Here is an 18,317-nt window from a genome sequence, read left to right as displayed (position 1 = left end):
GACAACTGAGATACCATTACATACCTGTCAGATTGGCTAGAATGCGGAATATTGGAAGGGATGTGGGAAAACTGGGACACTGATACATTGTTGGGGGAATTGTGAATACATCCAGCCATTCTGGAGAGCAATTTGGAACTATGTTCAAAAAATTATCAAACTGTTTTGATCCAGCAGTGTTACTACTGGGCTTATATCCCAAAGAGATTTTAAAGAAGGGAAAGAGACCTATATGTGCAAGAAAGTGGTAGCTGTCTTTGCAGAGGTCAGAAACTGGAAACAGAGTAGATGCCCATCAATTGGAGAATGGCTGTATAAATTGTGGTATATGAATATTATGGAATATTATTGTTCTCTAAGAAATGACCAACAGGATGATTTCAGAAAGGCCTGGAGAGATTTACATAAATTGATGCTGAGTTAAATGAGCAGGACCAGGAGATCATTATATACTTCAACAACAATACTATATGATGATCAATTCTGATGGAAGTGGCCCTCTTCAACAATGAGATGAACCAAATCAGTTCCAATAGAGCAGTAATGAACTGAACCAGCTACACCCAGCGAAAGAACTCTGGGAGATGGCTATGAACCACTACATAGAATTCCCAATCCCTCTATTTTTGTCCGCCTGCATTTTTTATTTCCTTCACAGGTTAATTGTACACTATTTCAAAGTCCAATTCTTTTTGTACAGCAAAATAACTGTTTGGACATGTATACGTATATTGTATTTAATTTATACCTTTAACATTTAACATGTATTGGTCAACCTGCCATCTGGGGGAGGGGTGGAGGAAGAAGGGGAAAAAATGGAACAAAAGATTTTGCAATTGTCAATGCTGAAAAATTACCCATGCATATATCTTAAATAAAAAGCTATTTTTAAAAAAAAAGGGCGGTTTTTTCTTTCCTGTTTATCTTTCTATATTTCTCTTCAGTTCTGTTTGAAGATCAAATTTTCTGTTTAGATGGCCTTTTTTTTTCTTTTTGGAAACTCCACAGGCAGCATAGTATTTCCTATCCAGAAGCACAAATCCCTCTCCTGATTCCCCATTACTTGGATGCTACAGAAGTTACACAATGTGAATTTCCACCTCTTATAACATAACCAGTACCTGTACCCAAGGAGCTTACATTCAAGAAAGGCAAAGATAACAGTGGAAAGTTAAGGACAAAGAATAAAAGATTCTTTTCAACACTCAGGCCACCACCCCCATTACAAAAGACAGTCTCTGCCCCCAAGGAGCTTACATTCTTTTTGGAGAAGATAATCCCCACTCTTGATTATTCTTTGATGTCCTTGTGGGTTTCAGTTTTCTAATTTAAGTTTTATTTCTCTAACTTAATTTTTTTAATAAAGCTTTTTATTTTCAAAACATATGCACAGATAATTTGACAACATTGACCCTTGCATAGCTTCATGTTTCAGATTTTTTCCTCTTTCCCCACCCCCCCTCCCCTAGATGGCAAGCAATTCAATATATGTTAAACATGTTAAAATATATGTTAAAACCAATATGTATAAACATATTTATACAATTCTCTTGTTGCACAAGAGAAATCAGATTTAAAAAAATAAAGTAAATAAGTAAGAAAATAAAATGCAAGCAAACAACAACAAAAAGAGTGAGAATGTTATGCTGTGATCCACATTCAGTTCCCACAATCCTTGCTCTGGGTTGAAATGGCTCTCTTCATCACAAGATCATTGGAACGGCATCAGTCATCTCATTGTTAGAAAGAGTCACATCCATTAGAACTGTTCATCAAATAATATAATAACCTATCAGATTGCTTAACATGGTAGAAAAGGAAAATGACAAATGCTAGAAGAGATATGGGGGAAAAAATAAACAAAACAACTGAGGGGTAGAGGAGGACACTAATACACTGTTAGCAAAGTTGTGAATGGGTATAACCATTCTGAATAATAATTTGTAACTATGCCCAAAAGACTGTAAAGCTGTGCATATCCTTTGATCCAGCAAAGGGCCTAGATCCCAAAGAAATCAAAAGATAGAGGACCAATGTACAAAAACATTTATAGCACTTCTTTTAGTGGTGCAAAGAACTGGAAATTGAAGAAAAAATGCCATCAACTGGGGGATGGATGAACAAGTTATGAGACATGATTGTGATAGAAGATTATTGTTTTAAGAAATGACAAGCACGAAATCATACTTTTGAATCAGATTTATAAATAAGTTCTTGATAACCAACATGCCAACCCACAATTGCTTTTCTTCCTGTTTGGGTGATGTAGTCAACCATCATCTAGCCACAATAAAACTTCCACTTTGGTATATATGCTTTACTGTGCAAATGTAAGAGACAATTCCTTAATTTCCTTGTCAGCAAAATTGAATACCACCAAAATTTGAGAACTTAGCAAAGGACTTCAGAATCCTTAAAAAAAAAAAAAAAGAAAGAAAGAAAGAAAGAAAGAAAGAAAAAAAGAAACAGCCACAATTTTTAGTTTGTTATTCTGATCCTGACAAACACCAACAAATCTGAAATTTTCTATATACAAAGAAGAACATAAAAAGAATATTGTATGTGAAACTACTAATAAAAGGTAAATGGTCTAACAGACAAAATTAATAAGCTTCTGATAAGTGTCAATTAACCTTGATACTGGGCTTAGTCCTACTTTGTTCAGTTCAAGAAATTGCCATATATATATATATATATATATATATATATATATATATATATATATATGTAACTTAATTCTTTTAAGAGTGATAGATATATATATAGAGAGAGAGAGATACATATATATCTATATATATATCTATCACTCTTAATAGAATTAAGTTACATTTTAATACTTTGATAGAACTATGATGTCAGTGATATGGGAAAGTCTTCTACCAAGATAGAATGAAACCTCTACAGATCTTTTTATTCCGTGAAATTCCTGTCCATATTTTCCCCATAAATCTTCCATAAAGGATCTACCCAATACTTTAAAAGCCCTCTTTTATTTTTGTTACTATGTAAGTATCCAATAGGACCAATTAATCAAGTACAATCTGCCTGACTCTAAGGCAGTGGTCCTCAAACTTTTCAAATAGGGGGCCAGTTCACTGTCCCTCACTGTTGAAGGGCCGGACTAAAGTAAAAACAAAAACACACTGTCTCCACCCCTCAGCCCATTTGCCATAACCAAGCAGGCTGCATAAACATCCTCAGTAGGCCCATCTGGCCTGCAGGCCGTAGTTTAGGGGCCCCTGCTCTAGGGTATAAGCCTGCTTGAGAGTTTAAATAAAACATTTTATTTCACTTCATTACCTAGCACAGTAGTATCCATTAAATGTTTTTTTTTTTTTTTTTTGAGGCTGGGGTTAAGTGACTTGCCCAGGGTCACACAGCTAGGAAGTGTTAAGTGTCTGAGACTAGATCTGAACTCGGGTCCTCCTGAATTCAAAGCTGGTGCTCTATCCACTGCACCACATAGCTGCCCCCATTAAATGTTTAAAAAAAAGAAAAGCTTTTAACATACTAGACAAGTCAATAACAAGCCATCAAGTTGTCAAAGCACTTCTTATATGGCTATTATGTGCCAGATATTGTACTAAATTCTAGATATATCTCATATTGAAGATTTATCGAAACATATGAACAAGAACCACACAAGATGTTAAAGTATGGATATGTGTAATGTATATGAGTAATGGAATAGGATTATCCACTAAAGCATCATATAAACTAGCAAAATTAAATCAAATACCATCAAGGCTTATAGATACAGATATAGATGTGAAATTATTACTAATAGATAATATATCAACAGGCTTGGACCAATTAGTAATTGTTAAAAAAAATTAATACAGCCGGTATATATGATTATCATCTTAGGAATTATCACCCTAAATATAATAAAACATTTCAATGTGATAAAAATGTTTAAATAATTCAAGTTTAAAAATACATAGTAAAGGCAAAATAGTTTATTACAACGACTATTAGAAATTTTTCCTTAGAAACAAGTGGTCAGAAACAAAGAAAAAAATTAATGTAGGAAATCATAAGATTGGCTGCTGAAGAATTTAAGAATTCTCAGAACCCTCAATTTCCAATTCTTTGTTCCCAGAAAAGATTGGCTATGTGTTTTGTACATATAAGTCCTTTTCATTTTTGTTTTTTAACTCTTTTGAAATATAGACCTGGAGTAGTAATATTTACCTAAGTAGTAATATTGGTAAACCAAAGGGATGCATTTTGAGCATAGTTCCAAATTACTCTATAGAATGAATGAATCAGTTCACAACTCTACCAACAATGCATTGATTGATGTTTCAATTTTCCTACATCCCCTCCATCATTTGTTATTTTCCTTTTCTATTCTATTAGGCAATCTAATAGGTATTTTGTAGTACTTCAGAATTGTTTTAATTTGTATTTCTTCAATTATGAGTTAGAGCTTTTATTTTCATATAGCTATGAGTACTTCATCTGAAAACTGTTCTTAACTTTTGATCACTTATCAATTAGGAAAATGGCTCTTATTTTTATAAATCTGACTCAGTTTTTTATATGTTTGAGAAATGAGATATTTTTTATTTTTTGCTGAGGCAACTGGGGTTAAGTGACTTCCCCAGGGTCACACGGCTAGGAAGTGCTAACTGTCTAAGGCTGGATTTGAACTCAGGTCCTCCTGCCTTCAAAGCTGGTGCTCTATCCACTGCACCACTTAGCTGTCCCAAGAAATGAGATCTTTAATAGAAAAATTTGCTTCAGCTTTTTTTTCACAATTACTCTTGTAATGTAATTTCCCTTTCCCCTACCTTGTTTATTCTATTTATTCTGTTTATTCTATTCCTCTTTCCTTTCACCCTGTCCCTCCTCAAAATTGTGCTTCTGACTACCCATTTCCCCAATCTGCCCTCCTGTTTGAGAGAGGATTTTGAAAGTCAAACTGAAGATTTTATACTTTAACCTGGAAGTGATAGGAAAGCACTGCAACATATTGGACAGGAAGGTGACATGATGGCCCTTCACTTTAGGAAGGTCCTTTGAGTGGAGAATGGATTGGAGGAGGAAGAACTTTGTGTCAAGAAGATTAATAAGGAGACTATTCCAGGTATAGTCCAGGTATGATGAGAACCTATAACAAGAGAGTGACAGTGTCAAAGGAGAAAAAAGGGGTATATGTGAGAAATATTAGCAGTAAAGTTGATAGCCTTTAGCAATAAACTGGATATGGTAGGGTGTGAGTAAATGAGGAGTTGAGAATAATACCTAGGTTTCGAGTCTGGGTGAGTTCAAGGATGATGGGTGCCCTCGAGAATAATAGGAAAGTTTGGAAGGGTATTGATGGAGGAAAAGAATGACTTCAGTTTTGGATGTGTTGAATTTAAGATGTTTATGGGACATCCAGTTAGAAATGTACAAGAGACAGTTAAGAAATTGGAAAGAGTGTGTCTGTATTAAAATAGTTACAGTAACAGTGTGGAAAAAGGCTGTCAAAAAAATGCAGAAAATGATACATTAGTTTCATCTTAAAGAAAGAGGAATTCTTTAAAGTAGAGATAAGGAGGGAATGCATTCCTATGCAAGGGCAGATATGGGAGATGGAGTGTTATGAATGAGGAACATGGAGAAGACCAGTTTGAGTGCAAGTGACAGTAATATCTATTGAGGCTGGAAAGATAGACTGAGGGCAGAATGAGTAGGGCTTTAACAGCTAAACAAAGAAGCTTATATCTAATACTAGAGGTAATAAGAAGCTACTGGAGTTGGTGGAGAGCAGTTACTGGGGCAGATCTGCACTTGAGTAAAATTATTTTGGCAAGAAAGTGTAGGATACACTTGGCATTGAGAGAGATTTGAAGCAGGGAGGCCAATTAGGCTGTTGCAATAATTGAGCTAAGAGATGATGAGTTCTAAGCTAAGATGATACCTATGTATGTGAAAGGGTCAGATGAGAGATATTTTATGGAGGTGAAAACAGCAAAACTGGACAACAAAATGGGAATCTGGGATGACGGAGAGTAAAGATTAAAGATAATACTAATATTATAAACTTGAGGCACCTGAAGGATAGTAGCACCTCTGACAGAAATAGAGAAGTTTGGAAGATGGGAAGGTTTGGAGATGTGAAATATAACAATTCAGTTTTATACAGATTGAGTTTAAGATGTCTCTGGGAATAGGCAATAGATGATCCAAGATTGAAGCTTAAGGGAGAGACTAGAGCTGGATATGAAAATTTGGAAGTCTTCTGTAGGAGTGATAGATAGGGAGCTGATGAGATTACTAGGAAGAAGAAAAGAGGACCCAGTATAGAGCCTTGGGAACACTTACAATTAGGGGCCTGATGTAGATGAGGAGCCAGCAAAGGAGTCTAAAAAGGAGCAGTCATATAGGTTGGAGGTACACCAGGAAAGAGTAGCATCAAGAAAACATACAGAGAATATCTAGGAGGTAAGGGTGGTCAACAGTGTCAAATTTCAAATTCAAAATTCTATAAAGTCCTGCTTTTGGTCAAGAACAAAAAATAATTTAAAGGCTTTACTGCCTTTCAAAGAACCTATTCATCTCCAATTCCACTTAATTAAAAAAAAATTCCAACTTAATCTTCTATGTAATGCACCCTTATTAAAAAAAAAAAAGACCTTTTTATCTTTTACTACTAAATTAACAAATTAAAAAATAACCAACACCCATTTGGCTTTTCAAAAATCATATAAACAGTTATAATTTCCAAGGGAAGCATATTTTTCAGGCCCTGGAATTCCCCTCTAGGTAACCAGTACAGGAAGGGGTTCCAATTCTCTAACACAATACATGAAAGTGCACACCCAGAGCCCAGCAGTAGACTCACAATCTAAGCAAAAGGAGCACACCCTAAATTAACAAAATCAAGTCAAAATGGAGATACACATGTTTTCATCTAGCAAGGATTACTTTCTAGTTCCTCAGGTAAATGAAACCTATAAGAATCACTGTGTCCTTCTAATCTAATCCACAGGATGTGTAAAATTGCATAGGACTTCTTGGTTAAAAATAATTATCAAATCTGATAAAAACTAATTTAAAATTGATATAGATCAATCTTGGAACTTTCTCTTTAAAAAAGTGATTGCTCATTGCTCTGTAGGATATTTGCTTAGACATAAAGTTGATGCTAGAACAAAGAATTTTACTTGCCTTGATTTTTTGTATGGCCTTGGAGAAGTAGGGTTTTTTTTCTCCCATAAAAGAAATGGACCAAGTTTGAAGATAGGTGTCATAACAGAATAGTAAATTAAGCAACTTGCAAATCAGTACAAAATGGTCTTGAAATAAACCTTTGAAAAAACCTTTCATGCCCAGAAAGTAAAATATCTTTCCCTTCTAGGTAGCAGGACTACTCAGGAGTAGTTCAAAAGAAAGAAAAACACTATTCATAGATAAAAAGAACAACATCAAGTTTATATTAGGAAAGAAACCTAGGAAGTGAGATATGAGAAGTCCCACTAGACTTGGAAGTGATCTCCCAACTGTACTTGTGGTAAAAATATAATATATTTAACATCTAAATCTATTCAGAATCTTTTTTTTTTTTTTGCTGAGGCAAGTAAGGTTAGGTGACCTGCCCAGGGTCACACAGGTAGGTAGGAAGTGTTAAATAAGTGTCTGAGATTGGTGCTCTATCCACTGCACTACCTACCTGCCCTATGTATTCAGAATCTTTAACTCTATAAAGTCCTCATTTGTACCTATGTACATAACATGTTATTTGCTTTATTTAAGTTGTTCTATCTGGCTTATTTCAATTTGTCACATTACCCTTTGAAAGTTTTAAACCATTTATGAATTCATTAAGGAAAACAAATGTTTCCAAATGTTATTCAATATGTAGAGTGAACAGGTAGCTGACTATGATAATGGTGACAATGATCTCAACTTTGGAGCCCACAACTTAGTCTGAGATAGACAGTGGCATAAGACCCAACAATGTGAGTTGAAGCCAAATAGACATGGAAGACTTTTCCTGTCAAAATGTTCCATCAAAAGCTATTACTTTCCATTTAGATATAATCAGATTATAAGATCAGATCAATCTTATATATGGAAATATTCTGTCATCTTTTCAGATGAGACATTCATTTTTCAAATTGTTTGTTGAAACAAAAATTGAAAACAGGTATACAAAAGTTGATTACTAAATGTGTATTGAAAGTAGTAAGGGTTTCCCTAATACCAAACAAAGCAGTTCTGAGTTATTGCCAAGGCTTTAATAGCTCCAGCTTCTTCAGTATTTTATAAAAATACAAAAGAAAAAAAGGTATTTTTTTTAAATATGGCAAATCTGAGCCTTGTAATAATGATGGTAAAGGACATTTTACACAAATAGGGGATTGTTCCAAAATAGGGACCAAATACTTCTAGAATGGAATGACTCCCTAAGCTCTCATGCTCAATTTATTTTCTTTCAAAACCTAGATACTATTGAGAAATGTCTGGTGTCCTTGACTAAGTTTTTTAAATATCTCCAGTCAAGCTTTAGGGTTACCATAGGCTGTGCTTATTATGGAGAGATTTCAAACAGAAGCAGCACATACTTGACCAAAATTAAAAGACTGCTTTTCTATAATCCAAATACTTCAGAAAGCTCTTCTTAATGTTTATAACCAGCCAACATTATGTCTTTCCTAAGAGTTATTCAGGTGTCAAAGAGAACTAATCACAGCCTGACCTGAACTACAGAGGGAGAAGTCTAGTTATAAATGATATATAACTGAAGATCTAATGCTCTTAATGTGCAATCTCTTCTAAACCACAACCTCAAAGCTTTTTTTCCCCAATAAGTAAGCACAAACTCTAAGAAATATATAAAGAGCCATATATCTCTATTTTTGCCATGCAAAATTGATCACTTTTTGATTTTTATCATAATTTCTCATTTCAAAAGAAAAACTACAATTACAATGCTTTGCTGTTCAAGTTGTTACTACAAAACTACTACTACCCCAAAATTCTGAACATATTTGGATGTTAAATATATTCTAATTTTGCTCCAAACTTAGAGTAAATAATAATAAACAAATAAGTAAATAAGTAAAAAAATAATAATAATAATTCTGTTTCTGAATATTCAAGTGTTTGACTTGTCTTTTTTTTTTTTGTTTGGTTGAGGTTTTTTTTTTTGTTTTTTGTTGTTGTTGTTGTTGTTTTACTATTTTAAAAAAATACAATGAGTTTAGGTTAAAAACCAACCACCAAAATGAATCTCAGCATAGATCTCACACACCAGTAGGAGTAGCATGGTACTCTACTATTGCACGTTAACTCCCAGCAACCCAAGTATCAATGTCTTTAAAATCCCTTCCCTGTACTAAATGGTAAGTTGATTTTTTTTATAATAAAAAGCTGAGTAATATTGCATAGGAATTCCTCATTGGAAAAATTACATTAAATAAGAAACCCATTTTCAGGCCTCTGTTTGCCACATTTACAGCATGGCACAATACATACTCTAAAGAGGAATATGAAAAAGCAGTTTCTAGCACCCAATACCAGAAAGTAGCATAGTCTGCCATGTGAGAATAAAGAAAAGAGTGAATAGGAGGAAATAAGAGGGAGAGAAAAAAAGGAGGAAGAACTTTTGTTGTTTCATTTCTAGTTTTGGAACTGACCGGACAACCAGTCCAGTTCTTCATAGAACCTATCCCCACTACTGGTATAGGTGGCTTGGATACATCAATTTCTTGTGACAAAGAGAATGTAATCCAAGTTCATCTGTGATTTCATTCATGGCATTGGGAAGAAGCTGTTTGTTTGTAAACATTAATTTTAACAAAACATTAATGACATCTCTTAGCTTATCCTCTGCCAACATTCTCATCAGTTCTTGAATTTCATTCGCTCATTCTCAGTCATTACTATCAACCACAAAAATCAGCCCTTGTATGTTCTGGAAGTAATGGTGCCATACAGGTCAGACCTAGTCCTGGACACCTACATCCCACATTGTGAAGTTATTTTTTTTATTCTACAGTTTCTACAATGAAACCTATAGAGGGAATAGTAGTATTTTACCCAGCTTCAGTTTGTACAAAACAGTTGTCTTTTCTGCAGCATCCAGACCAACCATTAGAATTCACATTTCTTTTTTGCTAAAGAGGCTCTTGAAGAGGCTAGCAAATATATTCCATATGCTCCAAGTATAATGTGTTGAATGTTAACAAAAGTAATCTCCCTGAAGCTGAGCCTCCTCACTCATGAGCAGCTTACTCATAAGCAGCTGCCCTTCCTTCTTTTTATTCTTTTTATTGGCTCTCCAGGCATTGGTTTCATCCCCACAATTTGGCGGCTCCTGACAGCTGCCATGTCAATGCCATGGGAAGGCAGTAGGGCCATTCTTTCTTTTTTCTTTCCATTGTTTCCCCCCCAAATACACGTAATAACAATTTTTAACATTCTTTTTTTCCACTTAATAGTATTTTTTCCAATTACATGTAGTTTCAACATTCATTTTTCTAAGATTTTGAGTAGCAAATTTTTCCCTCATTCCCTAAGATGACAATGTGATATAAATTACACATATACCATCATTTTTCATGTTTGTCATGTTGCAAAAAAAGGAATAAAAACAAAAGGGGAAAACCATGAGAAAGAAAAAGCAAACCAAAATTTAAAAAAAAGATGAAAATAACATGCTTCAATTAGCATTCAGTTTTCCTGGTTCTTTCTCTGGATGTGGATGGCACTTTCTATCACAAACCTATTGAATTCTCTTGGATTATTGTATTGCTGAGAAGAGCTAAGTCCATCATATTGATCATCACACAATCTTGTTATTTTATACAATGTTGTGGTTCTGCTCACTTCACTCAGCATCAGTTCATGTAAATCTTTCTTGTAGCACAATAGTATTCCATTACATTCATATACCACAATTTAGTCAGCTATTCCTCAATTGTTGCGCATCCCTTCAATTTTCAATTTTTTTCTACCACAAAGAGTTGCTACAAACATTTTTGCACATGGGGATGGATCCTTTTCCCTTTTCACAATTACTCTTGCAACTATATCTATCCCTCGTTTATCCCAACCTTTCCTTTTACCCTATCCCTTTTCAAGTGTTTTGCTTCTGATTACCCCCTTCCCCAATCTGTCCTCTCTTCTATCAACTCCCCTCCCCCATCCCTAATTCCCCTATTATCCTTAGGGTAAGACAGATTTCTATACTCAATTGAGCATGTATGTTATTCCCTCTTTTAGCCAATTCAGATGAGAGTAAGCTTTATTTACTCCCCATTAATTCCCCCTACTTCCTCTCCACTGTAAAAGCTTTTTTTGCCTCTTTTATGTATGATAATTTATCTCATTCTACCTCTCCCTTTTCCTTTCTCCCAATACATTCCTCTTTCACTCCTTAATTTTATTTTTTAAGATAGCATTCCTTAACATTCAATTAACATCTGTGCCCTCTATCTATATATACTCTTAAGTTCTTATGAATTACAAGTATCATCTTCCCTTACAAGAATGTAAATAGTTTAACTTTATTAAGATCTTTATGATTTCCCTTTCCTGCTTACTTTTTTATGCTTCTCTAGAATCTGATATTTGAAAGTCAGGTTTTCTATTCAACTCTGCTCTTTTCAATCTTTTCAAGGATTTCTTGAAAATCCTTAATTTTGTACAATTTTTCTGGATAGGTTATTTTTGGTTGTAATTCTAGAATCTTTGCCCTCTAGCATATCATATTTCAACTCATTACATTCATTTTTAAAATTTTGAGAATTCCTTCCCTAATGCAGTAAGCAATTTGAAATTGGTTATGTATGAGCAATCAGGTAAAACATTTCCATATTTGTCATGTTGTGAAAGAAAAGAGAGACCAAAAGAAAAGAACCATAAAAAAAAATAAAGGAAGTGAAAATAGTATGCTTCAATCCGTCTTCAGATACCATCAATCTTCCTCTGGATGTAGATAGCAATTTCCTTCATGAATCCTTTGCAATTGTCTTGTATAATTGGATTGCTGAGAACTAAGTCACTTATAACTGGTCTCTGAACAATTGATATTTTGTACAATATTCTCCTGGTTTTGCTGACTTCACTTTGTATCAGCCTTTCCAAGTTTTTCTGAAATCTGCCTTCTCATTTTTCTTTTTGGACAATAGTATTCCATCAAGTCCATATACCACAATTTGTTTAACCACTGATGAACATCTCATTCATTTCCAATTCTTTGCAACCACAAAAAGTTTTGCTATAAATGTTTTTGTACATGTAAATCTTTTTCCTCTTTTTGTTACCTCTTTGGAATAAAGATCTAGTAATTATTAGTGATCAAGGTTATACAGGGAATATTGCCCTTTGGGTTTAGTTCCAAACTCTGCTCCAGCATGTTTAGATCAGTTCACAACTCCACCAACTATGCATAAATGTCGCAATTTTCTCACATCTTCTTCAACATTTATCATTTTCCTTTTTTGTCATATTAGCCAGTCTGATAGGTGTGAAGTGGTACCTCTGACTTATTTTTTTTTCTTTCAATAGTATTTTATTTTTCCAATGGTTTTCAACATTCATTTCTATAAGATTTTGTGCCATGTTGTGCAAGAAAAATCAGACCCAAAAGGAAAAAACCGCAAGAAAGAAATAGCAAACAAAACAAGACAAAAGGTGAATGCTTCAATCCACATTTAGTCTCCATAGTTCTCTTTCTGGATGCAAATGACATTTTCTAACACTCTATTGGAACTGTTCTGAATCACCACATTACAAAGAAAAGCTTCATAATTGATTATCACATAATCTTGCTGTTACTGTCTACAGTTATTTTGATTTATATTTCTCAAATCAATAGTGATTTAGAGCATTTCTTCATATGACTTGACATCTTCTTCTGAAAACTATCTGTTCACTGTTCATATCCTCTAACCATTTATCAATTGGGGAATGGATTGTACTCTTATAAATTTGTTTTCTATATATTGGAGAAATAAAGTCTTTTTCAGAAACACGTTTCCCAGATTTCTGCTTTCCTTCTAATCTTGGTTGCATTGTTTTGGTAAAACTTTTTAATCTAATATGATAATCCATTTAATAACATTATCTATTTAAAATTCCATAATATTCTCTATCTCTTGTTTGGTCACAAATGTCTTCCTCCTCCATAGATCTGACAAATAAACCATTCATGACTCTCTAATTTGCTTATGGTATCACCCTTCATGTCTAAATCATGTATCTATTTGGATTTTATCTTAATATACAGTGCAAGATATTGATCTATACTTAGTTTCTGCCATATTGTTTTTCCACTTTTCCCAGCAGCTTTTATCAAATAGTGAGTTCTTATCCTAGAAGCTAGGGTGTTTGGGTTTATCAAACTAGATTACTATAGTCATTTACTACTGTATCTTGTATATCTAAGCTATTCCACTGATTTATCATTCTTTCTTAGTACCAGATAATTTTGATAATTACTGCTTTATAAAACAGTTTGAGATATGGTACTGCTAAGTCACCTTCTTTTGAATTTTTTATTAATTCCCTTGATATTCTTGAACTTGTGTTTTTCCAAATGAATTTTGTTGTTATTTTTTCTAACGCTAACAAAACAAATTTTTTAGTAGTTTGATTGGAATGGCACTGAATAAGTTAATCAATTTAGACAGAATTGTCATTTTTATTATATTGGCTTAGCCTATCCATGAACAACTGATACTTTTCCAATCGTTTAGATCTGACTTTATTTGTGTAAAAAATTTTGTAACAGTGTTCATACAGTTCCTGGGTTTATCTCGGCAGGGATGAGATATCATTTAATGAAAATGTAACTATTATTTATTTGAAAACAGAGAAGTCAATGAGAAAGTATAATTCCAAACCATCCTGCTGCTTCTGCCTCACAGGATCATACTAGATTTAAACCTCAAAAGAGTTTTACAGATTATCTTGTTCAGACACTTCATTTTGCTGAAGAGGAAACCAACATAGAAGTTAAGTAATTTGCTTACAGTAAATGACAGAGCAGTGATTCAAACTCAGATTCTCTAAATCCAAATCCAACATTCTTTTCAGGGCATTCTCCCCTTCCAAAGCTCTAAACCAGGTACTGATACACATTTTTTCTCCCACGATAATGATATCTCACTACCTACCTTTGGATGTTATGAGGACTCATTAACATTTTCAAAATGCTTTGATATCTAAGGATAAAAGGGAATAGCTGGGTGCAAACTATTATTATAGAGCATTAAGAACCTCAAAGTTAAACAATTAATTATGTCTTGCTAAATCAAAATACATTGCACATAATTAGGTGTTAGTTACTATTTAAATGATGTAAAGATATTACAAAATTTCAAACCAAGTAGTTGTAGAATAGTAGATGATAGGAGATAAAAATTCTAGTATTAATTATTAGTGCTCCCAAGGTACAATTTCTGTCCAGTAACCAATCAGTTGGCATACTATAGAGGAATAAATCCATACTGACATCATGTTACAAATGAAAGCTCAAGATGCAAAGAAATAACATTTAAATGCATCATATCCCTTAGGTGGGGATGGAATGTTCATGAACAAGTACCAGTGATTTATTTAGGGGAAGAGGAAGTTGAGAGAGGTTGTCAAAGAACAATCCCTCCTGGGGTAAAAACAGCAATGTTCAAATTGAAACCCAAAAGAACATAAACCAAAGGCCAAGATGAACTGTGAACCTTGAAATACCAAAATCCTGGACAAGTGTGAGCTGTAGGAAGTGGAGAATTTCAGTAACAGAACAGAAGGCAGGATATAAAATTATACTATCTCAACATCTCTCATTTCAATTCCTTTATCTCTATTCACAAGGCCATCATCCTAATTCAGTCTCTCAACCCCTCTCACTTACACTGTAGCAATAGCTTCCTAATTGACATTTCTGCTTCAAGTTTCTCTCCTCTACTATGCATTTTCTACATAGCTGTCAAAGAGATATTCCTAAAGTAGTTAAATTTCTAACCATGTTACTTCTCTGTTCAATAAACTCCAATGGCTTCCTATTAACTCTAGGATCAAATACAAACTCTTGTTTACAGTAAGTGTAAAACAGATGCATATTGGCTAAATGATAGAGACAGAATGTGTCAGTGAGTTGGCTTCAATTTCTCTGCCCCAAACTTTGGCCTTTTATGGCATCTATATGTACTGTGTATGTATATGTATGTGTACATATATATGTATGTATATGTAATCATGAAATATATTCCTCCCCATCCACTTATTATGTATCATTAAGATTATATGTTTGCTAGGAAGATTTATATGAACTGATGCTGAGTGAAGTGAGCAGAACCAGAAAAATACTGTACACAGTAACTGCACCATTAGGCAATGATCAACTTTGACACACTGCTCTTCTCAGCAAGTAAAAAATATATCTAAGGCAATTCCAAAAGATAAATGATAGAAAATGCTATCCATTTCCAGAGAAAGATCTATGGAGTCTGAATGTCAATCGAAGTATGCTATTTTCACTTTTGTTGTTTTTTTCTTTTTCATGGTTTTTCCCTTTTGTTCTGATTTTTCATTCACAATGTGACTAACGTGAAAATATGTTTAATGTGATTGCATATGTATAACCTATATCAGATTGCTTGCCATCTTGTGATGGAGGGAGGAAGGAAAAAATAAAAATAAAAATCTTATAAAAGTAAATGTTGAAAACTCCTTACATGTAATTGGAAAAAATAAAACACTAGTAAGTGGAGAGGAAGCTGATGGATTTGAATATTACCTCTCTCTATAGAACATAACGGTATAGCAGAAGAAGACTGGACTTGGGTCGGATAATACAAGTTCAAATCTTTTGGGCAAGTCATTAAGTCTCCCCAAACTTCAATTTCCTTATTGGCAAAATGAAAAGGATAGACTACACGACCTCTAAAGTCCTTTTTAGCTCTGAATTTTATGATCTTATGTTTGCAAGGCTGTGACTTAGTAGAATGGCATTAGTGGAAGAGTTTTGCCAATTCAAAAGTATTTACATTATGTAATGGATCTTATGTATTCTCCTTGAGTCTGTGCTCATAACAATCCACTACAAACTAAAAGTGGCCCAATAGTTTCTAAATCAAGGATGTCCTGAGCAGCATATTATTCTTGCCTATATGAAATTTGTGATCATGAGAAAAGAAATTTAGAGTCTAAACATCGCCATCATATCAAAGACCAGAAGTAAATAGAGTTGATATTGAAGTAAGATCAGTATTAAAAGTAGCAGGCTATGAAACTGACTATTAGGAAAAGAACTTAACTGTCTTTTCCACCAGTTTTTGGGAGGGTCTGTAGTTACAGAAGCCACAGGAGGATTCCAGACAGATCTGCTATGTCCAAAAGCTATTCAGGTAAGTGAGAGGTCACCGTCTGTGTATTACTTTGGTTACTTGTAGAAAATGCTGCAAATCAATCTAGGCAGTCTTTCCCTCCCCTGGATAATCATTTCCTTTTTTTAAAGTTTTTTATTTTTAATACACATTGCTTTATGAATCAATCATGTTGGGAGAGAAAAATCAGAACAAAACCATGGAAGAGATTAAAAAAAAAAAAAAAAAACAGAAAAAAGAAGTGAACATAGCATGTGTTGATTTATATTCAGTCTCCTTAGATTTTTTTCAGGATGTACATGGCATTTTCTATCCAAAGTCTATTGAGATTGCTTTGTATCACTGAACTGCTAAGAATCAAGTCTTTCATACTTGATCATCACACATTCTTGCTGTTATTATGTACTACGTACTCTTGGTTCTACTTGTTTTGCTCAGCATTAGTTCATGCAAATCTTTCCAAGTCTTTCTGTAATCAGCTTGTTCATCATTTTTTATAGAACAATAATATTCCATTCCTTCACGTACCACAGCTTGGTCATCCATTCCCCAATTGATGGGCATGCACTCCTTTTCCAATTCTTGGCTACTACAAAAAGGGCTGCCACATTTTTGCACATTATGCATACTGCATAAATCCTTTATAATTTCCTTGGAATACAGACCCAGTAATGGCACTGCTGGGTCAAAGGGTAAATGCAGTTTTATAGCCCTTTGGGCAGAGTTTCCGATTGCTCTCCAGAATAGTTGGATCATTTCACAACTCCACCAACAATGCATTTTCCCACATCCCCTCCAATACTTATCATGATTTATTCCTTTCATCTTAGCCAATCAGAGAGGTGTGAGGTGGTACCTCAGAGTTGTTTTAATTTGCAATTCTCTAATCAACAGTGACTTAGAGCATTTTTTTTTCTTATAACTATAAAGGACATTAATTTTGTCATCTGAAAACGGTCTATCATTTGACCATTTAAGAATCGGGGAATGACTAGTATTCTTATAAACCTGACACAGTTTTTTTTTTTTTATTAATTTTATAATTATACATTTTTGACAGTATATATGCATGAGTAATTTTTTTATAACATTATCCCTTGTATTCATTTTTCCAGATTTTCCTCTCCCTCCCTTTACTCCCTCCCCTAGATGACAGGCAATCCCATATATTTTACATGTGTTACAGTATAACCTAGATACAATATATGTGTGTAAATCCAATTTTCTTGTTGCACGTTAAGTATTGGATTCTGAAGGTATAAGTAACCTGGGTAGATAGACAGTAGTGTTAATATTTTACATTCAATTCCCAGTGTTCCTTCTCTGGGTGTAATTGTTTCTGTCCATCATTGATCAGCTGGAAGTGAGTTGGATCTTCTTTATGTTGAAGATATCCACTTCCATCAGAATACGTCCTTATACAGTATTGTTGTTGAAGTGTATAGTGATCTTCTGGTTTTGTTCATTTCACTCAGCATCAGTTCATACAAGTTTCTCCAAGCCTTTCTGAATTCATCCTCCTGGTCATTTCTTACAGAGCAATAATATTCCATAGCCTTCACATACCATAATTTACCCAACCATTCTCCAATTGATGGACATCCATTCATCTTCCAGTTTCTAGCCACTACGAAAAGAGCTGCTACAAACATTTTAGCACATACAGGCCCCTTTCCCTTCTTTAGTATTTCCTTGGGATATAAGCCCAGTAGTAGCACTGCTGGATCAAAGGGTATGCACAGTTTGATAACTTTTTGGGCATAGTTCCAGATTGCCCTTCAGAATGGCAGGATTCTTTCACAACTCCACCAACAATGTATCAGTGTCCCAGTTTTCCCACATCCCCTCCAACATTCATCATTATTTGTTCCTGTCATCTTAGCCAATCTGACAGGTGTGTAGTGGTATCTCAGAGTTGTCTTAATTTGCATTTCTCTGATCAGTAGTGATTTGGAACACTCTTTCATATGAGTGGATAGTTTCAATTTCATT

General features: G+C 34.1%; 2 protein-coding genes and 1 pseudogene across 2 annotated transcripts in view; all 3 read right to left on the bottom strand.

Moving 5' to 3' along the window:
- LOC141550417 (small integral membrane protein 10-like protein 3) overlaps positions 1–18,317 on the bottom strand; it is a 177,845-nt gene that overhangs the window by 30,024 nt on the left and 129,504 nt on the right. The window lies entirely within an intron of this gene.
- Positions 1–18,317, bottom strand: part of CYTH3 (cytohesin 3) — a 135,118-nt gene that overhangs the window by 65,854 nt on the left and 50,947 nt on the right. The gene's annotated exons all lie outside the window — the stretch shown is intronic.
- The window catches only part of LOC141552234 (ADP-ribosylation factor 2 pseudogene), a 59,345-nt pseudogene continuing 50,166 nt past the window's right edge, over positions 9,139–18,317 (bottom strand).

This window comes from Sminthopsis crassicaudata, chromosome 1 (assembly GCF_048593235.1).
Source record: "Sminthopsis crassicaudata isolate SCR6 chromosome 1, ASM4859323v1, whole genome shotgun sequence".
Classification (NCBI taxonomy): Eukaryota; Metazoa; Chordata; class Mammalia; order Dasyuromorphia; family Dasyuridae; genus Sminthopsis; species Sminthopsis crassicaudata.
Note: the sequence above shows the minus strand (reverse complement) of the source record. Positions and strands in the feature narration are given on the sequence as shown.